Below are 24,688 nucleotides of genomic sequence, written 5' to 3' on the forward strand. Positions count from 1 at the left end.
TCTTTCATGTTTTCAGTAGTAACAACTGATAAAACAAGCACTGAAATAATTACAAGTTGTATTCATTCACCCTGGGGGGGTTATGCAAATGAGAGATTTCCGTGGATACCTAGCGCAAAGTCAAATTCAAAAGCCTGGGATACCCGATCTCAGCTGGTCCCAGACCAGTATCAAAAGCCCCAGATATCAATCAATCAATTAATCAATCAATGGCTTTTATTGAGTGCTTACTATGTGCAGAGCACTGTCCTAAGCACTTGGGAAAGTACAACAGAATGGGTAGAAATGTTCCCCGGCCACAATGAGCTTACAGTCTAGAGGGGGAGACTGACATTAATCATTAATATAAATAAATAATGTATAGATATGTGCATAAGTGCTCGGGATCTGAGGCCAGCACCTCTCTTAGAAGACCAGTATAGGGCATTGCAGTCAGCCATATGATTCAAAGATACTTATTGAGCATCTGAGTCCAGAACATTACACTAAGTGCTGGAGAGAGAAACAAAACAAAGGTTCCCTGCTTTCAAGGAGCTTAAGATCTGATCATCATAATCATCATCAATCACATTTATTGATTTATCTAATGATAAATTTACCTTATCATAACGATATATATATATTTTATATAACGATAATTTATTTATCATATCTAAAATACGATATTTTAGATATTAAGCTAGCTCTCTTCCTCCCTTCAAGGCCCTGCTGAGAGCTCACCTCCTCCAGGAGGCCTTCCCAGACTGAGCCCCTTCTTTCCTCTCCCCCTCGTCCCCCTCTCCATCCCCCCGTCTTACCTCCTTCCCTTCCCCACAGCACCTGTGTATATGTATATATGGTTGTACATATTTATTACTCTATTTATTTATTTATTTATTTATTTTACTTGTACATTTCTATCCTACTTATTTTATTTTGTTGGTATGTTTGGTTCTGTTCTCTGTCTCCCCCTTTTAGACTGTGAGCCCACTGTTGGGTAGGGACTGTCTCTATGTGATGCCAATTTGTACTTCCCAAGCGCTTAGTACAGTGCTCTGCACATAGTAAGCGCTCAATAAATACGATTGATTGATTGATTGATTGATTGATATATTTATCGTATTTATCTAATGGAGACAGGTGATCACAAACGTAAAGCAGTGTTGCCTAGTGGTAAGATCCCAAGCCTGTGAGTCAGAGGACCTGGGTTCTAATGCCAGCTCCACTAGTTACCTGCTTTGTGACTTTGGGAAAGTCACTTAAATTCTCTGTACCTCAGTTTCCTCAACTATAAAATGCGGATTCAGTACCTGTCCTACCTCCTACTTAGACTGCGAGCCCCATGTGAGACAGGGACAGTTTCTGACCTGATTGTACCTATCCCAGAGCTCAGAACAGTCCTTGACAAATAGTAAGTGCTTAATAATAATACATGTACTAATAGTGGGAGTAGGAGGAAGAACAAATCAAAATCGAGCAACAGTATTTACTGAGTACCTACAGTGTACAGAGCAAAGGCCTTGGGGAAGGATGACTGTTGGTAAAACTGGTCCTTTCCTTCTAGCCCAGGAGACAGACACTAAGCATGGCGTGGTGGAGAGAGCACGGTCCTGGGAGTCATAAGGTCATGGGTTCTAATCCCCACTCTAACACTTGTCTGCTGTGTGATGTTGGGCAAGTCACTTCACTTCTCTGTGCCTCAGTTACCTCATCTGTAAAATGGGGATTGAGTCTGTGAGCTCCACGTGGGGCAGGGACTGTGTCCAAACTGCTTTGCTTGTATCCACCCCAGTTCTTAGAACAGTGCATGGCACACAGTAAGTGCTTAGCAAATACCGTTATTATTATTATTATTAATGTACAGATGGTTCTGGGCGGGAGAATCGGAGACCAAGGGGGTGCTGTCTATCTAAATGAGTTAGTGCTGAAGTAATAGGCTCCGTGGTGTACGTGCCCAAGCCCTGGGGGTTTTTGCGACTTCACATGGGGCTCAGGGGGTGCGGGAGGGTGGAGGTGGTCGTTGGGGGGAATCCTTGGGGAGAGCAGAATTAATCGGGGAAGGCCTCTTGGAGGAGATGTGATGTCGAGAAAGTGAAGAGGGGGGATGGAAGCAGCGTGGGGATGAGAAGCGGCGTGGCTCCGTGGAAAGAGCACGGGCTTTGGAGTCAGGGGTCATGGGTTCGAATCCCGGCTCTGCCAATTGTCAGCTGTGTGACTTTGGGCAAGTCACTTAACTTCTCTGTGCCTCAGTTCCCTCGTCTGTAAAATGGGGATGAAGACTGTGAGCCCCCCCGTGGGACAACCTGATCTCCTTGTAACCTCCCCAGCGCTTAGAACAGTGCTTTGCACATAGTAAGCTCTTAATAAATGCCATCATCATTATTATTATTATGGAAGCGTTGTTGCCTAGACTCCCCTAGAGGTCCGGCCCATCTGGCTCCGCGCAAGGGCCTGCCCGTCAGCCGTTGCCTTGCCGCGGATCTGCCCCTCCTCTCTCCAGCCCGGGGGGGCCCGTTCCCCCAAATCCCGAGCCGGGGCTCCAGCAGGAAGCAGCAAGAACCAATCCCGCTCCACTTTCGGCCCCGGGGCTGGCGATGACATCATTCCCCACGGTGGCCAGGGCCCGGCCCCTGCCCCCGCCCCCGAAGCCGTCCGTCGATGCCCCCGCAGGGGCGCTTGCTCTGGGCTCGCCCTCGCCCCCTCCGCCTCGCTTGCCCCTGCCCTGCAAAAGGAGGTGAGAGCGATGCCAACTGCCGGGCGGCCGTAGGAGGAGAGAAGGGGCCCGTGGGGAGTGGTCCAAGAGCCCCCCGCGCCGTCATCACCGGGGCAGCGGCCGCCCGGGCCCGGGCCCTTGCAGGGTAAGTGCTCACGTGGCCATTGTCCGGCCCGCTGGGGCTACGGGCTGGGCAGGGGGCTGCGGCCGGGGCTGGGCATTCATTCATTCAATCGTATGTACTGAGCGCTTACTGTGTGCAGAGCACTGTACTAAGCGCTCCTCCAGGAGGCCTTCCCAGACTGAGCCCCTTCCTTCCTCTCCCCCTCGTCCCCCTCTCCATCCCCCCCATCTTACCTCCTTCCCTTCCCCACAGCACCTGTATGTATGTATATATGTTTGTACATATTTATTACTCTATTTTACTTGTACCTATCTATTCTATTTATTTTATTTTATTAGTACGTTTGGTTTTGTGCTCTGTCTCCCCCTTTTAGACTGTGAGCCCACTGTTGGGTAGGGACTGTCTCTATATGTTGCCAACTTGTACTTCCCAAGCGCTTAGAACAGTGCTCTGCACACAGTAAGCGCTCAATAAATACGATTGATTGATTGATTGATTGACAGGGGCTGAGTTGGGGGCTGCGATCAGGGACTGGGCAGGGGGCTTGGACAGGGGGCTGCGATCAGGGGCTGGACAGAGGGCTTGGGCAGGGGGCTACGATCATGGGCTGGGCAGGGGTCTGCGGCCGGGTCTGGCCAGGGAGCTGCGATCAGGGGCTCTGGGCTGGGGCCCGGCTGGAGAGGGGACGGGGGGCCAGACAGGGACTGGGGCCAGAACCTGGGGGGCGGGCAAGGGTGGGGAAAGGGGGCGCAAGAAACCACCGTGCCGAGTAAGGCAGGGGAGGGCTTTTGTTTCCAATGGTTCAGTTAAAGGGAACATTCCCTGGCAGTGGCAGGGGCAGGGACAGGAGCCGGCCCGGGCACAAAGGAGGCCGTAGTGGCGAGAGGTTTGGGGTCTCGGCAGTTGAGGTTAAGGGAAAGAGTGCCGACCGGTGACTTCCTCCATCTCCCTCTCGCCCCCACCTCTCAAAAACCACACATCAATCCAGTACATTTACTTTGCGCGCGCACACACACACACACACACACACACACACACACAGCCCCACTCCCACCTTTGAAAAATCACACATCAATCCAGTACACTCACTTTGTGCACACAAACACACCCAGATGTTGCCCCTCCACCACCTTTCAAAAATCATACATCAATCCTGTACACTCACTTTGCGTGCACACATGCACGCAGCCCTGCCCCACCCCTCAAAAATCACACGTTAATCCAATACACTCACTTTATATACACACACACACACACACACACACACACACGCGGGAGCGCACAGCCCCGCCCTTATCTCTCAAAAATCCCAAATCAATCTATCACCTTTCCTTTGCAAGCTAAGCAGACTTTCTCCAGGGTGAGAAAGTTGGACCCTTATCTTAAATTCTTCCTCTGGCCTGGAACACCCTCTCTCTAATCTGACAGATAATTACTCCCCACCCCCCCAAAGCCTAATTGAAGGCCCATCTCCTCCAAGAGGCCTTTCCAAACTAAGCCCCACTTTTCCTCATCTCCCACTCCCTTCTGCATTGCCTCGACTTGCTCCCTTTGCTCTTTCCCCTTCCCAGCCCCACAACACTTATGTACATATCTGTAATTTTATTTATTTGTATTGATGTCTGTCTCCCCCCAAGACTGAAAGCTCATTTGGGCAGGGAATGTCACTGTTTTTTGTTGTGTCGTTCTTGTCCAGGCTCTTGGTACAGTGCTCTGTACACAGTAAATATGATTGAATGAATGAATGAGGGCCCCTTGTTGATTTTTTTTTTAAATTTTGAATTGTGGGTAGGAGGAAGAGGGGAGATCAATCAATCAATCATATTTATTGAGCGCTTACTGTGTGCAGAGCACTGTACTAAGTGCTTGATGGTTCTAGCTCTGGAGTCAATCCAGCACCTAATGCACTATTGACCCTCTCCTTAATTGACGTGTCGAAGATTCCCTAGGGAATTTCTCTTCTTTGTGCTTCTGAGATCACTCTTCTCCTTTAATCCATTTCCCCTTGCCTTCCGTATCCCCTTTTCTCCATCCTCACCTCAGCCTCTGTTGAGAAACTGGGGTTGAGTCCAGCCCTGTGAGGCTAGAGGTTTGTGGGATGGGGTGGAACCTGAGGAAGCATTGAGAGCACAGAGTCACTGAACCTCAGAGTATAGCATGAAAAGCAAGCATCCCGGTAGTCAGAAAGCTCTTTATTCTGGGCAAGGTGGAGGAGAGAGAAAATGAGGTGGTTTGGGGTTGTGGAGCTAGGGACTAGAGGCAAGGAGAGGAAGAGTGATGGAAAGAGATAGGAGAAAGTTCAGAGGAAGGTGGAAAAAAGGAGAGGGGTAAAGGATGGAGCCATAATCATTCACTCTATCAATCATTCGGTTTATTAAGGGCTTACTGTATGCCTAAGCACTGTACTAAATGCTTGGGAGAGTGCAGTACATTAGAGTTGACCTATACGATCCCTGTCCACAAGGAGCTTACAGCCTAGAGGAGGGGAAATCTCTAAATTATAGGGAGACTGAAAGGAGGTGGGAGGGATTCAGAGATGGGGGTGGCAGGAGGGGAGATAGAGAAAAAGTCACAAGTTAATCAGCTCCTTCCCTGAGCAATCCTTATAGTTTTAGCTCTATAAATTTGACTGTCTACCCAAACCTTATAGAAAACTAATTGCTGAGGTTCTGGGACCAGTAACTGTTCTTTTATTGAGCACCTTTTGTGTACAGAACCCTGTACTGAGCACTTGGGGAAGGGGGACAATAGAGGTAAATGGCAAGGCAAGAAATCTGCCCACAGTATGCTTATAACCTAACTGGAACGACAGACACAATTATTTACATGTAGGATGATATTACGTTTGGTATAAGAAGAGAGTGGAAAGATGGATAAGTGAATTAATGAAAGTGCATAAGAGCTGTGAGAAGGGGTGGCTGAATGCATGAGTGCTGAGGTAGTAGGAGGAAGGGTGAGCTGGGGGAGGAGAAAGATAATCTGGGAATGTCTGCAGGAGGAGGTGGGAGTCAATTTCTTCGCATCCACACACCGACTTCAGAGCCCTTGCCAAGTGGCAGCTGTCTTTTGTCTCTGGATAATGATAATAATACTAATGATGGCATTTGTTAAGCTCTTACTATGTGCCAAGCACTGTTCTAAGTCCTGGGGGGGTATACAGGATTATCAGGTTGTCCCACATGGGGCTCACAGTCTTCATCCCCGTTTTACAGATGAGGGAACTGAGGCACAGAGAAGTAAAGTGACTTGCACAAAGTCGCACAGCTGACAAGTGGTGGACCTGGGATTAGAACCCATGACCTCTGACTCCCAAGCCCGGGCTCTTTCCACTGAGCCATGCTGCTTCTCATGGATGGCTGATTGTCTTTCTGAGACCCTTCTGCCTTAGAGGTCCAAGCTGGGTTCAGTCAAACAGTTTTTGCCTGGACTGTTTTTTAACATGTGGAATGTCTTTGGAGTACTTGCTGTCCCCTGTATTCATCCTCGGCTTCTCTTCCCTCCTCCCACTTCTAGGTAATCAAAGGGCACATTCTGAACACGCCTGGCTTGTGGTTTGGGTTCCTAGAGGTGTAACTGACACCTTCCACGTTTCATCCCACAGCCCCACTTCCCAGCTTCTCCAGCACAGATGTCTCATTCTTCCCCACCTCACACTAGCTGACGCACTAATGGGTTTCTCCTTTATAGGATGAGCTCCTGGCCCTGTGGCTTAGCCAGTTTGCTGCGGACTACAATCAAGGGCTGGGGGAAACAGGATGACAGGGCCTGAGAGGTAGCCCTATGTCCATTGCTCGCTTCCTCATGGGAGCCAGTTCTTCTGGTACTTTAGATTTACAATGAGAGAGGAATAATAGTAGTAATAATAATAATGATGATAATAATAATCATTTAAAAAATATTAGTAACATTAGTTTTTGTTAAACACGTACTGACTCACAGGCCCATGCTCTTTCCACTAAGCCATGCTACTTCTCCGGAAGGATGGAGAAAGGAGAGTTCAGGGGAGACTTCCCATCCAATACAACTTTTTAAGGTAGTCGGGTGGGAGATAAACTGCAAGAACCCACTCAGTTGCTTGATGCTGCCCTCTATTCTCAGATGAGTTGGGCTGTGCTGTTTCGATGTGGGGTTTCTCTGGGTGAAGGAAAGGGGGGTCAGTCAGTGAATCACTGGTATTTATTGAGCGCTTACTATGTGCAGAACACTGTACAAAGAGCTTGGGAGAATACAATATAACAGAGTTGGTAGAAATGTTCCCTGCCCACAAGTTTACTGTCTAGAGGACTGTGCTAGATGCTTGGGAGAGTAGAATAAAATTACGTGGTCCCTGCCTTCAAGGAGTTTACAGTGTAGTAGGGCAGAAGGCACTTAAATTCCAAATGAGGAAATAATAGAGTATGAAGATATATACACAATTGCCAATGGGGTTGTGCGTACTTATGTGCTTAGGTGGCAGCAAAGGTTGAAATGGCAGTTGGAGGATATAATAATAATAATTACGGTACTTGTTAAGTGCTTACTATGTGCCAAACATTGTTCTAAGCACTGGGGTAGATACAAGTTAATCAGGTTTCCCCTGTCCCAAAAAGGGCTAACACCCTTATCCCTATTTTACAGATAAGGGAACTGAGGCTTAGAGACGTGAAGTGACTTGCCTAAGGCCTCACAGCAAAGTGGCAGAGCCGGGATTAGAACCCAGGTCCTTCTGACTCCCAGGCCCATGCTGTATCCACTAAGCCATGCTGCTTCTCTTTAAAGTGAGGTAAGCACTTAGTACAGTGCTTTACACACAGGAAGCAGTCAATAAATATGAATGGATGAATGAGGAAATGACAGATTAATCCTGGAAGGCCTCCTAGAGGAGATGTGATTTCAGAAGGACTTTGATGGTAGGCAGAGGGTAGTCTATTGAATTTGTAAGGGGAGGGAGTTCCAGGCAGGAGGGAAAGTGTGAGTATACAAGGCACAGCAAGTAGGAGAGCTAGAGAGAAACAAAGTGTGCAGACTGGTGTGGTAGTGGGAGAAGAGAGTGGATACATTAGAGTGGGTGGGCTGACTGAGGGATTTAAAGCCATTGGTCAGGAGTTTCTGCTTGGTGAGAGGAAAGGGGATGAGCTGAGTTGAAGTGAGACCAGGCTGGAAAGTCTCTAGCTCTTCCCTGGCAGGGAAGAGCCCAGATACCACCTTACTCTCTCCTTAGCTGCCACCTACATGGACTGGCAGGTCACCAGAAGCTCACTCCCCCGCAGTGGTTGGTTTCAGGCTGGCTGTTGCCCAGTTGGCCTTAGGAAGCCCAGGAGGATGGAGGAGGGTTGGCTAGAGCTGATCAGAGTCTCCTTAATGTGCTCCCAAGGGCTGGTGATCATCATCATCATCATCAATCGTATTTATTGAGCACTTACTGTGTGCAGAGCACTGTACTAAACGCTTGGGGAGTACAAGTTGGCAACATATAGAGACAGTCCCTACCCAGCAGTGGGCTTACAGTCTAAAAGGGGTGATGCCAGGCTCAGAGGCTGGGGGCTGCAGAAGGGGACCACTGGAAACTACACTCTGGCTTACAGGTGATAAATATGATAGAGAACCCCACTCTGACCCTAGCCACAGAGATAGGATGAGAGAGCAGCGAGTGGGAAAGTGAGATATACAGACACCTGACAGCAGTAGTCACTGGCAAAAATGAAGACTCTCCTCACAACCTGGATCTGGCTCTGCTCCACAGCATTCCAGGCAAATGTGCATTCTCCTGGAATATCAAGTATCTCTCCCTCTACCCACCTACACAATAGCCTTTGTTTTAGTGTATCTGAATTGGATTTCAATGTATCATATTGTGTATCGCAATGAATAATATTATGCTGCATGTAATATGGATAAAATAGATTGATAAATATATTTAACAGATGCAAGCAATGTGTCTATATTTAAATACACACTCACAGAGAAGGAGTGGGGTCCAGGGGAAAGAACATGGGTCTGGAAGTCAGAGGACCTGTGTTCTAATCCCGGCTCTGCCATTTGCCTCCTGTGTGATCATGGGCAAGTCACTTAACTTCTCTGTGCTCCAGTTTCCTCATCTGTAAAATGGAGATTCAGTACAAGTCCTCCCTTGTACTTAGAATGTGAACCCTGGTTGGGACAGGGACTGTGTCTGACCTGAATTTCTTGTATCTACCCCAGCACTTAGTAGAGTGTTTGGCACATAGTAGTGCTTAGCAAATATTATTATGATGACGTTGATGATGAAGATGATGATTATTGTTATTATACATGCTGAGGATAGGCAAGTGAACCTATGGGCTAGACTCCAAGGTGGGACTTTTTGGTTTCTTCTACAGTGTAGATAACAGAGGTCCTGCCCCTTTGGGAGGTCTGGGAGCTCACTAGGCCTCTGGACTGGCCAGCAGGTCATGCAACAGGGAGCTGCTGGGCAAGATACTAAACACTATTTGCTTTCTTCACAATGAAAACATTTGGGGAAAAAATAATCGATTTTTATGGGCTTAGGTTTTTTTTTCTCCCCCTTAAGTTGAAAAATCAAAGGTTAAGAGAGATTGTTGGAGGAAAAGCTCTAAAAGAGAAGGAGGAGCTTTGACCTTAGATTCTTGCTCACGGCAAGGAATGATTTTTGCAGGGCAAGAAATAAAATGTGTCTCCATTAACTTTGCTCCTAGGCATCTCCCTCTTCACATCATTCTTCTCCCCATCATTCTTCATTCATTTGTCATTCTCCCAATCATTCTTCTCCCCTTTTGAAATCACATTTACTCCAGTCAGTTTCCCTGATTTATCTCTCATCTCTCCACCCTATTTCCCCTTCTACTGCCAATCCAGCACTTTGGCTCTACCTGAGCACTTAGGTACTCACTCCCCACATCCTAGTGGTACTTACGTCCATTTCTTTAATCTCAGTTGCTTCCCCCTACCTGTGATTTATTTTAGTTTCTGTCTCCCCGGCTACATTGTAAGTTCCTTGAGGGCAAGAATCATGTCTACCAACTCAAGCGCTTAGTGTAGTGCTCTGCACAGAGTAAGTGCTCAAAAAATACTATGGAATGATTGGTTTATATGACCTTTGGAGGTCTCTGGCAGTAAGGAGTTAGGAGTATTCTAAGGTTGCCCTTCTCCAGAATTTTCTGGTCGCAAGAGGAAGCAGGATGAGAGTCAGGCTTGTGGTACTGACTCTGTGGTGGAATTTCTCTGGCTCTGCAGGCTTTTCCTGCTGGTGGTTAATTTGCTCTCTGTAGGGGTTTTGGCCTTTTTTAAAATCTCAAAATCTTTCTCTTCAGTATTCAGAATTAGCAATAATATCTAGTCACTGAGTCCACATGTATGCCTGGGGAATGTTGAAGCAGTTTAGTATTTTAATTGTCTCCTTTTAGTTTGTGTTTTGCCTCCCAATTCTGGAGAATAAATGTAGGGATTTCAGTTGGCTCTGGTCTGTTTGGAAGGGATAAAAACTTGAAGAAAATCTGGGAGAAAGATGTGGCCTTTCAGAGGGGAAGAAGAACAGATTCAGAACTTGTTAGGCCCCCGGAAGTCATTCAGTATAGCGTTCTCAGTCTGTGAAGCCCTTAACCTTGGCATCACCTTCTAGACTGTAAGCCCACTGTTGGGTAGGGACCGTCTCTATGTGTTGCCAACTTGTACTTCCCAAGCACTTAATACAGTGCTCTGCACACAGTAAGCGCTCAATAAATACGATTGAATGAATGAATGAATGAATCAGCTGGTTTCCCAATCTCTGTTAACTCGCACATCCAGTCTTGGTGAATCCTGTTGGTTTTTCCTTTCCAGCATTTCACAGATCCCTGCTTTCCACTCCATCCAAATGGCCACTACAGTTGTCCAGGGACTTGTCATATGCTGATTTGACTATTGTCCTACACCCTTTCTGGGGTGCTTTAAAGTCGATGGTAAGGAATTTCTGTTTCATGTGGAGGTGGTTGGACAACCACTGGATGTTCTTGAGGAGTGGGGAAACATGGACTGAATGGTTTTGTAGAAAACTGATTTGGGAAACAGAGCGAAATATGGACTGGAGTGCGGAGAGACAGGGGGCAAGGAAATCAACAAGGATACTGATGCGTTAGTCAAGGCCGTATAGGATAAGTACTTGGATTAATGTGGCAGCAGTTTGGGTAGAGAGGAAAGGGTGGATTTTAGAGATTTTATGAAGGTTGAACCCACAGGATTTGGTGACAGATTGAATATGTGGGTTGAACAAGAGAGATGAGTCAAGAAAAATGCCAAGGTTATAGCCTTGTGAGACAGGGAGGATGGTGGTGCTGTGTACAGTGATGGGACTGTCAGGGGGAGGGGAGGGTTTGGGTCAGAAGATAAGGAGTTCTGTTTTGAAGGCAATGCTTTTAATGGTGAAATTAACCCCTGGGGGTAGGTGGGGCAGTAAAGCTCCCTGCTTCCTCTATAGTGGGAGAGTGAAAGGCCCCACTTTCAAAGCCCCACTATAAAACCCCACACCTCTTCTAAAAGGTCTTCCCCCATTGGGGCCTTATTTCTCCCATTCACCCTCCCTTTTACATTCCCCAACTATTTTGGTTTATAACCTTTAAGCACTTTTATACTCATCCCACCCCCACCCCCACAGCACAGATCCTTATCTTTAGTGCAGATCTTTATTAGTCTCCCATTTCCCTTTTAATCTCTGTCTCCCCCTCTAGATTCAGCCCCTTGTGGGCAGGGAACACATCTACTAACTCTATTTTTTTATGGCATTTGTTAAGCACTTACATTTTTCCAGGCACTGTATCGAGCACTGGGATACGTGCAAGCTAATCGGGTTGGACACACATGAGGCTTATAGCCATTCATTCATTCATTCAATCATATTTATTGAGTACTTGTGTGCAGAGCATGGTACTTAGTACTTGGGAAGTACAGGTTGGCAACATATAGAGACGGTCCCTACCCAACAACAGGCTCACAGTCTAGAAGGGGGAGCTCTTCCACTAGGCCACATACTTCTCAAGTCCTCCCCCAAGTGCCTAGCTCAGTGCTCAGCACTCAATAAATACCATTCATCGTTTGATCATTAGTTCTGCTGCTGTTGACAGATGGTGTGGATCAGTGGGTCCTGACATCTGCTCCTCTTCTCCCTCCCTTCTTTCCCTTCTTCGTCCTCTTCCCCCTTCTCTCCCTCTCCCATTCTTTGGCCCCTCCTCCTTTCCCAGAGCAGAGGGAGAAATAATTCAACCTTCCCAGGCACCAGGACAGATGGTGACTGAGGCTTTGTTGGGAACTGCCCCCTGGAGAGATGTTCAGCTCATCAAAGTGGTTACTAAGGGAATAGGCAGAGGCTCACATGGAAGTGGGGAGGGGGTATGGCAACCAATCAGGGAGCTTTTCAGTCTGGAGCTAACTAATGAGGTAGACTCTGGGTACCCCTGCCGCCCCAACCAAACCCTCTCCTTGTGTGAAAATACAGCCTGTGTAAAGGAGCATTCCAGGAATGTGGAAGAGAGCCAAGCTGAGTAGGTTTCCCAAGTCACAGGGACTACCCACTCCAACCTTTGCCCTCTCAGCCCTTTTCCCCTTCCAACTACTCCAGCCTCACCATCTTCCTTCCTGAGGTTGGGACTGGAGATGTCTTGTTTGTCTCCTTGGTTTCATACTCCAAAGTGAGCCCTGTGAGAGGGATGCTATTTTTTTTTAAATGGTATTTAAGTGCTTACTATGTGCCAGGCACTGCACCAAGTGCTGAGGTAGATACAAGACAATCAGGTTTCATGTGGGACTCTGTAAAATGGGGATTAAGACTGTGAGCCCCATGTGTGACAGGGACTATGTCCAACCTGATATGCTTGTATCCATCTGTTCTCCCTTCTACTTAGACTGGTGGAGCTCACAGTCTAAGTAAAAGGGAGAACAGATGGATACAAGCATACCAGGTTGGACATAGTCCCTGTCACACATGGGGCTCACAGTCATAATCCCCATTTTACAGATGAGGGAACTGAGACACAGAGAAGTAAAGTGACTTGCCCTAGGTCACACAGAAGACAAATAATGGAGCCAGGATTAGAATTCAGGTCCTCTGACTCCCAAGGCTTGTTCTCTTTCCGTTAGGCCAAGCTACTTCTCATTGTTGTCGGCTGAGGAGGGGTGGGAGACCAGGCAGAGGAAGAGGGGGTAAAGGGGGTAGCCCTGCTTTAGGAACTGGAGGTAGGAAGAGTTGCATAAAGGGAAAGAGACTGTGGAATTTCATCATCTCCAGGGTGAATCTCCAGAAGAATAGTATATTTTTCATGTAGCATTGGGTTGGGTGAACTGCTGAGTTTCTCCAAAGTCCATTCTCCCCATAGATCTCTGTCCATCCACCTGGAAGATCTGGAGAACACTGACCACACTGTGAGCTTCTCTTTAGGGAACCAAAAGGATCAAGGCACCATGATGCTTTGCACACAGTAAGCACTCAATAAATATATTTGAATGAATGAATGATGCAGGAGAAGCAGTTTGCCCTAGTTGATAGAGCATGAGTCTGGGAGTCAGAAGGACATGGATTCTAGTCCCAGCTTTGCCACTTGTCTGCTGTGAGCTTGGGCAAATCACTTAACTTCTCTGTGCCTCAGTTCCCTCATCTGTAAAATGGGAATTGAGACTGTGAGCACCATGTGGGACCTGGGCTGTGTCCAACCTGATTACCTTGTGTCTACCCCAGCATTTAGAAAAGTGCCTGAAACATAGAAAGCACTTAACAAATACCATAAAAAGAAAAAAAAAGAAAAAGAATGATGCCATTAAGGGATCCGGGCATCATCTGAGACTACAAATCCCACTAGATTCTTGGTTATCTTAGTTTCATCAGAAGTCAGCTTCTCTGCCCGGACGCATCTCGCATTTCCTCCTGCCTTCAGGACATTGTTACTGGTATGTCCCCCGTAAACCTCAAAAAAAATGTCTAAAACAGAATTCCTCATCATCCCACCCAAACCGTGGCCTCCCTCTGTCTTTCCCATCTTTGTAGACAACACCACCATCCTCCATATCTCACAAGCCCAAGACCATGTCATTATCTTCAACTCATCTCTCTCATTCAACCCAGAAATATGATCACCAAATCGTGTCAGTTCAACCTTCACAACATTTAGCAACATTGCTAAAATCTGTCATTTCCTCTCCATCCAGGCAGAAGCAGCATGGCCTAGTGGAAAGAGCACAGACATGGGAGTAGAAGGATTTGGGTTCTAATCCTGGCTCTGCTACTTCTTTGCTATGTGAACTTGAGCAAGTCACTTGAGTTCTCCATGCCTCAGTTTCCTCATTTGCAAAATGGGGGCTAAATACCCTTTCTCCTTCCTACTTATGCAGTGAGCCCCAGGTGGGACAGGGACTCTGTCTGACATGATTAACTTGTATCTTCCTTAGTGCTTAGAACAGTGGCTGACACATGGTAAGTGCTTAATAAATAACATCATTACTATCCAAACTATTACCATGCTGAATCAAGCACATCATATCTTGTCTTGACAACTGCTTCAGCCTCCTCGCTGACCTCCTTGCTTCCCTTTTCCTTCCCCACTCCAGTCCATACTTCATTGTCTTGATCATTTTTCTAAAAATTGTATAGTCCACATCTCCCCACTCCTTAAGACCCCCAATAGTTGTCTATACAGCTCTACATCAAGCTGAAAGTACTTACCATCAGCTTCAAAACATTCAGTCAATTCGCCCCCTCCTATTTTACCTCACTGATTTCTTATTACAACCCAAACTGTATACTTTGCTCCTACAGATGCCAACTTACTCACTGTACTTCAACCTCACCTATCTCACCACTGACCCTTTGCCCACATCCTCCCTCTGGCCCAAAACTCCCTTCCCCTTCATATCCGGCAGACCACCATTCTGCCCACTTTCAAAACCTTACTAAAATCTCATCTCCTCCTAGTTCCCTTCCCTGATGAAGCCTTCTTTTTCTCTATTCCCTCTTTCTTCAGCATCACCTATGTACTTGGAACTTTACTCTTGGCCTCACAGCACTTATGTACATATCTGTTACCTATATATTTTAATGTCTGTCTCCCCATACAGACTGCAAGCTCCTTGTGGGCAGGGAATGTGTCTACCAACTCTATTGTGTTGTGCTTTCCCAAGGGCCTAGTATGAGTGCACTGCCCATAGTAAGTGCTCAGTAAATAGCATTGATTGGAGGATTGGGTGAGATCCTTTGCCCTTTTCATGCCCAATCAAGGGTTGGAACCCACTGGAACACCTGCAGAGGTACTGGTTCTGGAGGGGAGGAGGGAGTAGCAGAGGCTGATTGGAGCCTGCTTGGTGCATCGGGGGGGAGGGACAATGACTGCTTTCCTTCAGCTGTAGATTTATGACACACAGGTGAGTGGAATAGGATGATCCAAGCTTTGTTAGACTTATTCTCCCTGCCCCTGACTTTCTGCCCTAGCTCTTCCTGCCTGCTTCATCCTGCTTACTTCATCCTACTAGCCCCTGGGCTTCCCTGGCTTGTCTTTACTTAGCTGAGAGGTCACCTGGGCCTTGCCCAGGATGAGCTATGAGCCCACTTTTGGGGCACCTGTAAGGCAGGGAGATGTGCAAGTGAAACTCCAGGTGGTGCAGGTCCTTGCCACCCTCAGCTTTTGCCCCCCAAGGCCACTGTGGGTCATATCATCCTTCAGCTGGGAACCCTGGCAGCAGCCGGGGAAGGGAGGAAGAGCTTGCATAATTAATCAATGTGGAATTAATTTAGCACAGAACTGTGTACAGACCATTGTACTTAGCACTTGGGAGAATTCAGTACAATAGCCTTGGTAGACACAATCCCTGCCCACAAGGAGCTCACAGTCTAGAGGGGGAGATGGACATTACAATAAATTACAGATGGATATGTACATAAGTGCTGTGGGGCTGGGGGAGGGGTGAATAGCAAAATGCTTAAGGGGAACAGAGCCAAGTGCATAGGTGACACAGAAGGAAGGGCTTTGGCAGGGAAATGAGGGTTTAGTCAGGGAAGGATTCATAGAGGAGATGTGATTTTAGTACGGCTTTGAAGGTGGGCAGAATGGCAGTCTGTTGAATGAATGGGGAGAGAGTTCCCAGCCAGAAGGCGGATGTGGGCAAAGTGTCGGTGGCTTGGCAAGGCAGACCAGATCAAGATACAGTGAGTTAGTTGGTCTTAGAGGAACAAGGCACGTGGTGAGCAGGAAGTGGAGAGGGGTACAGACTTTCAGTCCCATCATTCTCTTTTCCCTGATTGCCACAGGAGCCAGTAAAGGTGGCAGAGGGAGTAGGGAAGGGGGTGGGGACAGACAAAGTTGCCAGTTGGGGGCTAAATATGAGTACAAACATGGCAAGGCTCCTCAGCTCTCATGGACAAGGAGGGAACGTGTCCCCCAGGCAGAGGGAACTAGCAAACTAGAGGAAAGAGGGAGGGATAGGACAGAGCTCCCCGAGACTCAGACTAGAAATAAATGCATGCAGTGGCTTATAAATAGTTCCCTGTTACATTAGGTCTGAAAGGAGGAGGCCGGGGAGATGAAATTACAGTCTTAGGAATGGGCAGGGTGAGGCCAAGTTTGTGTGCAACTCTGAGCAGTTCCGGCAGAAAACAGTGGGGATAATTAGGCTCCCTCTGGTCTTCTAGTTTGTGGGGTGAGAACTGTGAGAATGTTTATGAGGTGGGCAACAGCATCATGGCTTTGCTGCTTTGACAGCTCCACAAGGTCCTGCCGGCACGGGGCTGCCATCAACCCCAGTACTGCAGGACCATCCCAAAGTTCATCCTGCTTCCCTCCCCCTGACCTTTCAGAGCTCTGAGAGACCCTGGAGTTCTGGCCCCTAGAGGTCCCTGAACCAAAATCTGGATCTGCCCAACTTGGCCCCCTACCTACCATGGACTGCCCATAATCCAAACGGGAGACTAATCCACACTCCTTGGAACTATAGACTTCCTGCACAGAATCTGATTCTCAAACTGGGGACCAAGGATAAAATTCTTCACTTATATTGATCCCAAAGATACCCCAGACCCACAGTACTTAGGTAAATTAATTCAGTCGTATTTATTGAGCACTTACTGTGTGTGAAGCACTACACTAAGCCCTTAATTATACTCTATTTCCCCAATCCCAAATCAATTTTAATGCCTGTCATCCTCTGTAGACTGTAAGCTTCTTGTGGGCAGGGATCACATCTACCAACTCTGTGTACTATATTTTCCCAAGGGCTTAGTATAGTGCTCTGGACACCTTAAGCACTCAATAAATACCGCTGATTGATTAGAGCCACTGATAGCGAAAGGGGAAGAGTGGATCTTCAAACAAACCTCCTTTCACCATTTTTATTTTTGTAGCTGAGGTTTTTGCTTTCCCGTTGACTGTTGACATTCATTGAACACCTATTTGTGTGTTTTTCATCCCTGCCTCCATTTATAGGGATCTTCAAAATGGAGTTCCTTTAGAAAAATGGAACTCTGGGTCTGTTTTTGAGAGTGCATGTGTGTGTTTGTACAATGTATCAGAGACTTGGCTCTGGCTCACACAGCCCATCAGTGTTGACTCCAGGAAGTGGGACCCTCCCATTCCTGTGCTCTAACCACCACACCACAGTCTTGCTTCCTGCTTCATCAGCGGAATCTGACCTGCTGGGAACAGAAGGATGATCTGGTTTTCCCATGTTTTCTCCCCTCCATCCAACACCTTTGTGGAGGATTTGGGTTGATTCAGATGTGTTGGGGGCCACTGGCAAAGCCTTCAAAGGATTCAAGTTCCCAGCTTTGGTGGGAGCAGAGCCCAGGTCCTAGATGGAGACAGCAGGCATGCTGCTTCCAGATGTGGCTTCCAGATGGAGCTGCCGTATTGGAGCTGAATATCTGGCCTGCTGGCTGGATTGGGCACACTGGATCATGCATTTCTGTCTTGTGTTCTATTGTCTTGTAGACTGCTGTCTTTCTAGGGTGATTGGAGAGTCAGTTCTGGCCCTGAAAGGCCCCTTCAGCTCTCAGATTCCTAGGTTCCCCAAACGCTTCCTTGTCAGGGACTATTATTCACACTTTACAGACAGATACACCGAGATCTAGAGGCATTCAGTGTTGTGCTCCTGGTCATGCCTTTATTATAGTAACTTTTTAATGATGATTTCTTCGAGCTGGGTCTTAACCCCATAGGAAATATTGTAGAGTACGTGGAAATTGACGTATTTGTGGGGATAGAATCCAGGTGGTAGAGTGCCCAGCTGGCTACCAGCCCTGCTTCTTTGTGGTAGCCTGGATACTTGTTCTCCAAGGCTGCAATTACTATGGCAGAGACCGCAGTGATAAGGGAAAAAGCCAGATGGTCTCTGTTCTCTTTTCTTGGAGCTGAGCCCTGGCCTCCTCCACTGAGGCCAGGCCTCCCCAGTGAAGCCCCTCAAGCTGTTGGAAACCAGGTTTGGCAGCAGGAGGCCATCCCTGAGGCTAAGACTACCCCCCAAGCCTACCATTCCCTCTGCCAGGATCCCGAGGCCCCATTTCCATTCCCCTAGGTGAGCCTGCAGCAGGACCCTGGCTCCACAGAATAAAGAAGCTGTAGAGAGGAGGCTGGCTTGCTCCATGAAAGGTGAATGGCTGCTTTTCACAGGCTTCTTGCTGCCCATCTTTGCCGGGTTTGTCTGATGCCCCCCCTGGCCCTATTTGGTCCCATTGCACAGGAAATTGGGTGAGCTTTCCAAGCACGTTTCAGGTGGGGAGGAGGCAGAAGGGAAAGGAAAATAAAGGTGAAAACTTCCCAAGGAGAAGACTGACTGTCCGAGAGCTGGACTATTGGAAAGACAATCTGCCAATTCCTACTTTAATAATAATAATGTGCCAGGCACTGTACTAAGTGCTGGGGTAGATACAAGCAAGGGTCTGTTTTGAGGTGGGGTGGGAGGTGACAGGGATGCTGTTCAAGGTGAAAAGAACACTCTTTGTAAAATGAATTTCATTACTGAAATTATTGTAGAAGTGCTTACTAGGTGGTTTGTGCTCAGGCGGGCAGATGCAGGGTTATGTCCAGGGTGGACACAGTGCCTGTTCTACATGGGACTTTCAGTCTAAGTGGTAGGGAGAATAGCTGTTTTATCCCCATTTTACAGATTGGGAAACCAAGGCCCAGAGAGGTTAGGTGACTTGTCTAAGGTCACACATCAGGCCACGGGTGAAGCTGGGACAACAACCTGGTTCCCCCGACTCCCGGTTGTTTGCTGTTTCCACTAGGCCACGTTGCTCCCACCATGTAAATTCATGCACTCAAAGGAAGGATGAGCCTGGTGCCAAGATTTTCTCTCGCAAAAAAGCAGCTCCAGTGTCCTTGATGCACAGTGCTCTGGGCCGGCCTGCCTGACTGCTTCCAAGAAAGCACATAGGGCAGGAAATCCAGGGATCTGAGACAAACCCTTCTTCCTATCACTCACTGGCTAGCTTTACTCATCCCCCCTCCCATCCCCACAGCACTTAGGTACATATCTGAAATTCATTTATTTATATTAATATCTCCCTCCCAGACTGTAAGCTCATCGTGGGCAGGGAATGTGTCTGTTGTTTTATTGTACTCTCCCAAGTGCTTAGTACAGTACTTTGCACACAGTAAGCACTCAATATGACTGAATGAATGAATTCTCTGCACACAATAGGCACTAAATAAATACGACTGATTAATTGATGATGAAGATAGAGCTGGTAATGATGCATGTCAGACAGGAGGTCTGAAGGTTGAGTTTTCCTAGGCAGAGTACCCTAAACTCCACTGGGCTGGTGTGTGACTTGGGTCAGCAGGCTAGCCCTTGCAAGATTTATCTATTTACTGAGCACCTGTACTGCTCTGAGCTGGGTGCTCTGGGGAGTTATGGAGAAGAGAGATCTAATGTTCTCCAGCTTTTGAGGTGTCACAGTCTAATGGGAGAGACAGGCAGAAACACATCAATTGATCAATGAATAGCATTTGTTTATTTGTTTGTTTTATGGTACTTGTTTAAGTGCTTACTATGTGTCAAAACACTGCTCTAAGCCCTGGGGTAGGTACAAGTCAATTAGGTTGGACACAGTCTCTGTCCCACATAGGGCTCCACAGTCTTAAGCAGGAGGGAGAATAGGTATTGAATCCCCCTTTGACAGTTGAGGAAACAGGCCCAGAGAAGTAAAGTGACTTGCCCAAGCTCCCACCACAAACAAGCGGTGGAGCTGGCCACGCTGCTACTCATCTCAGGAAGATGCCTCGGAGTGAGGAGGAGCTTGCACAGAGGGGAAGGCAAAAGACCCAAACTTCACCCTGAGGTCCGGGAGAGAGAGGAGAGACACACAGAGAGAAAGATACGCAGAGAAAGGAGAGACTGACAGAGAGAGAAGGGACAGAAAGATGGAGAGAGAGAGGAGACAGAGAGGAGAGATAGGGAGAGAGATGGACACAGAAAGAGGAGAGGGAGACAGAGAGAGGAGAGAGACAGAGATGACATGATGATAGCATTTATTAAGCGCTTACTATGTGCAAAGCACTGTTCTGTACGCTGGGGAGGTTACAAGGTGATCAGATTGTCCCACGGGGGGCCTCACAGTCTTAATTCCCATTTTACAGATGAGGTAACTGAGGCACAGAGAAGTCGAGTGACTTGCCCAAAGTCACACAACTGACAACTGGTGGAGCCGGGATTTGAGCCCCTGACCTCTGACTCCCGTGCTCTTTCCACTGAGCCACGCTGCTTCTCGATGGATGGAAAGGAGATAGGGAGGCAGAGGTGGGGCAAGGAAGAAGTGGGAGGAAGGGGCTAAGTGTAGAGGAGGAAGGAGATGGGGGAGAAGGAGGTGAAGGAAAGAGGCAGGGGGAAGTGTGGAGGAGATGGGGAGGTGGAGGAAGGGGGTAGGGGTAGCTGGGAGGAGATTAGGGAGAAAGAGGTGAGAGGAGAGATAGAGGAGAAACAGAAGAGGGAGAGGAGAAACAGGAGGGAGAGGAGAAACAGTGAGGAGAGGGAGGAGAGAGAGAATGATTACTGTTGTGGAGCAATTCCCACTCGTGTATTCTTTCCCAGTGCTTTGTATAGTGCTCTAAACAAGGTTAGCATTTAAAAAGTATGTTAGTACTACTTCTCTTAAATTTTTGGGAAACTGCAACAGAGTTAGTAGACATGATCCCTGCCCTCAAGAAGTTTGTGGGGGTGGGAGGGGGAGACAGACAGTAAAATAATTTACAGATAGGAGGAAGAAGGAAGAGGAAATGTATAAATTTTAGTTAGTGCTCAAGTAATAGGGTATGTAAGATACATTACTGTGGAGAACATACCAAGTAAGAGTACAGTTCCTACATTGGAAGAATTTACAAATTTAATGTGAGACACGACAGACCTAAATGGTCAATTCATATCGTGAGTGAGGGAATGGATATAAATAGCATACACACAGGAATAAATACATAAAGGTGTAAATACACAAGGTCTGAGGAAACTAATGGCGTGACATGACGTAGAAGAGATGGAAATCAATCCGGGAAGGCCTCCTGAAGAAGGTGCCTTTTTAGGAGAGTTTTAAAGGAAGGATAGTAGTTGGCAAGCCTGAGAAGAGAAGGCATTCTAAGCAGAAGGAGAATCAAGAGTGTAGCAAAGCTGGCTGATTTCCAGCTAAGCTGTCCCTGCTGCTTGTTCTTCTTCTTGACCCCTTACTAAGCCTCCAGGCAGGACCAGCTGTGGGGGCGGGAAGGAGGGAGGCTGAGGGAATCCCAGATGAGGAAGCAGGTGTGTTATGGATCGGGCCTTCCTCCTCTCCGTGGAGTTCCCTTGTTGGGCAGGATGTGGTGGTGTATCCAAGGAAGCATCCTATGAATAGAGATTGGGAAACCGCTGATTCATCAGGTTCTGGGCATCCGGTGGTGGCTGCCCATGAACAGGAAGGAAGGGCTGGAGGGCCGAAAGGGAAAAGAATTCCTGCTCATTTCTTTCCCCCTTGGGTCCCCTGAGGGGGAGCTGGGGCTAATGTACTGGTAGAGGGTTGACCATGCTTTGATGCTGTCCCACAGGATGAGCAGGGACAGCAGGGACAGAGCTTCCAGTGGGCCCCGGGGGTGGGGCTCATCAGGTAGGAGGCCTGGGTTTTTTATCATTTGGCTACATCAGTAACAAGGCGGCAGTAACCACCCCCGTTTGATCGACCACCTTAGACCTACACATTTCCTCTCCGTGTTGTGTTGGCAGTGCGGGCTGACATGGTGATGTCATATGGATGCCATGTTTGCAGCCATCTGCCAGATTCATTCAAAATCCACCCTAGCATAGGGCCTTTCTCTGGTGTTCACCGACTCCGCTAATTCTACCAGAACCATTGTGCTCCCTTACCTGGGCCCTTGGAACATGGCTGCTGTTGCTTCTGGGCAGTGGGTTGGGGAGATTCCACAGCAGCAGCCACAGTAGAGGGGAGGTTTGGAGCTGACAGTATAAATCTGAGACAAATCTGGACATGAAAAGCAGTGTGACTCAGTGGAAAGAGCAGGGGCCTGGAACCCAGAGGACCTGGGTTCTAATTCTGGCTCTGCCACTTGTCTGCTGTGTGACCTTGGGTGAGTCACTTCACTTATCTGTGGCTCAATTTCCACATCTGAAATAATGAGGATTAAATCTTACTCCCTCCTAGTTAGATTGTAAGCCCCGTGTGGGACAGGGACTGTGTCCAATCTGATAACCTTGGATCTACCCCAGTGCTTAGTACAGTACCTGGCACATAGCACTTAACAAATACTATATTGATAATAATAATTATTATTATTATAAAGGTACATTCACAGCCAATAGGGGATGAGCCACCTGAAAACCGGGTGGTCTGGGATGAAAGTGGACAAATGGCCGCTCCAGTAATAGGAGATTCTGATTGATTGGCCCTGGGTTCCTTTCAGGGCGGGAATTCTTGAACAGTTTTCAGAGAGGCCGATTTTGATCTGCTCTATTGTTTCCCTCCTGGGGTGTGTGCCGGATGTCATTGAAGAGCCCTAGGGATTAGGAAGCATTTCCAGCAGCTTCCTTCCCACCCAGGCGCTGGGCACAGCTTTGTGGTTTTCTGTGCCGATTCACTTATTTTTAATGGGAGCCCGGGTTCTGATCCAGTTGTCTTGAGTTCTCCTTTTCTCCCTCCCTCTTGGAGTGACCAGTTGTCCCCTGAAAATGGGTTAACCCCTGTCTGGCCCCAGTAAGGTACCAGATGCTTTTATGTCAGTGATTTTTATATTCAGCGCCGAGCCTTCTTCTGCTGTGGCTCTTGATGCTGAGTTCTGAGGTTCAGACATGGAGCTGAGTTTTGTACAGACCAGGTCAGGGAACGCTAAGGCTCGGGAACAGCAAAGAGTGGGCTTCAGGGGGATCCCCTCCAACCCAGAAAATCCTTAGGATTGGGTGGGATTGGCATCCTTCTGCAAAATGGGGTTTCGTGGCATGCTCACTATAGTACCTGTGATGTGTGTCTCCTTATCCATTGTCCTTGGCCCTCCTCTAGACTGTAAGCCCCCTCTAGATTGTAAGCTCATTGTGGGCAGGGAATGTGTCTGTTTATTGTTTTATTGTACTCTCCCAAGTGTTTAGTACAGTGCTCTGCATGCAGCAAATGCTCAATAAATACAACTGAATGAATGAACGAATCCATTATTTCTGATTCCTGTCAGGTGCCACCCTCCCTGCTGGGTGCCTTTCCACATGACTATTGTGTTTATGTGAAGGGAGGGGTGTGTTCACGTTTGTGTGCCCAAGTGGAGTCTCATGGGTGCCAGCCCATGTGTGGTATCCCATGGAGAGTGTGTGTAGGGTTGTGGCAGGGAGGTCTCAAGAAGACGTAAGGTAAGAGGAGTATCTTTCTGCAGAGTTGGGCACTTGGCCCAGAATGCAGGTGGCCCAGCTTGCCAAGAGGAAATGGGAGTGTGGTGTCATCCAGGCAGGAAAGAGTGGTCATCTTAGCCCTAAATAAAGTTCAAGCCAAGGAAGCATTTCAGGAGGGAGGCTGGATTCGTAAAACTTGGGATGGTGGAGGGAGAGAGCCCTTGGGCTTGGAGGGAAATTCACTCCAGAGTTTGGGTCCTCTATCCTTTGCCCTGATTCTGCAAGACACCTCTTCCACACTTCCACCCCTACCAGCCTGCTTCTCTAGCCAATGGGCAAGTAGGCATCTCTCACATGGACCAACTCTGTCTATGTACACCCTGATCCTGACCACCCCCTGCACACACACTTAGGCCAAGGAGGTGGGGATGGCTGATTCTCACAAGACCTCTAGAAACAGTGGGACACAATGTTGTGCAGAAAAAGGGGCACGCCCTTAAAAATGGAGCATCCGGTCACTGTATCCCTTGCACAACAAACCATCGTGACTTTGACCACGACTACTGGGTATGCATCCATGTAGCTGCGTATAAGGGCGGAAGGCCTGTTCCCAGAAGTTGCTTGCCTGAATTAGAAAATCTCTATTTCCTCTGGAATAATAGGGAAGGCCCCTTAGGTAGCCCCTGCCAGCTGCCCCCTTTGGCTTTAAGGAAAGCACTTCAAGATCTTGGATAATTGATCTTTGGGTATTTGATATTTGCTCCACCCTCAGCACCACAGCATTTATGTACATATTTACAAATTATATGTTATAAATTATATTAATATCAGTTTCCCCCTCTAGACTGTAAACTCAATGTGGGCAGGGAACCTTGTCTACCAATTATGTTGTACTCTCCCAAGAACTTATTTTATTCATTCATTCAATCAGTCATATTTATTGAACACTTACTATGTGCGGAGCACTGTACTAAGCTTGGGAGAGTACAGTACAACAATAAACAGACACATGCACTTCTCACAATGAGCTACTGTCTAGAGAGTGTAGTACAATGCTCTGCACACAGTACAGTGTTCTGCACACAGTAAGGACTCAA

At 47.6% G+C, this 24,688-nt stretch overlaps 1 protein-coding gene across 1 annotated transcript in view; it reads left to right on the forward strand.

Annotated features, from left to right (window-relative positions):
- Positions 1-2,627: 2,627 nt before the first annotated feature.
- The window catches only part of CD276 (CD276 molecule), a 60,197-nt gene continuing 38,136 nt past the window's right edge, over positions 2,628-24,688 (forward strand). The window contains exon 1 of the mRNA XM_038747119.1: positions 2,628-2,837. The gene's annotated coding sequence lies outside the window, so the exon portion shown is untranslated. The remainder of the gene's footprint in view (positions 2,838-24,688) is intronic.

This window comes from Tachyglossus aculeatus, chromosome 5 (genome assembly GCF_015852505.1).
Source record: "Tachyglossus aculeatus isolate mTacAcu1 chromosome 5, mTacAcu1.pri, whole genome shotgun sequence".
Classification (NCBI taxonomy): domain Eukaryota; kingdom Metazoa; phylum Chordata; class Mammalia; order Monotremata; family Tachyglossidae; genus Tachyglossus; species Tachyglossus aculeatus.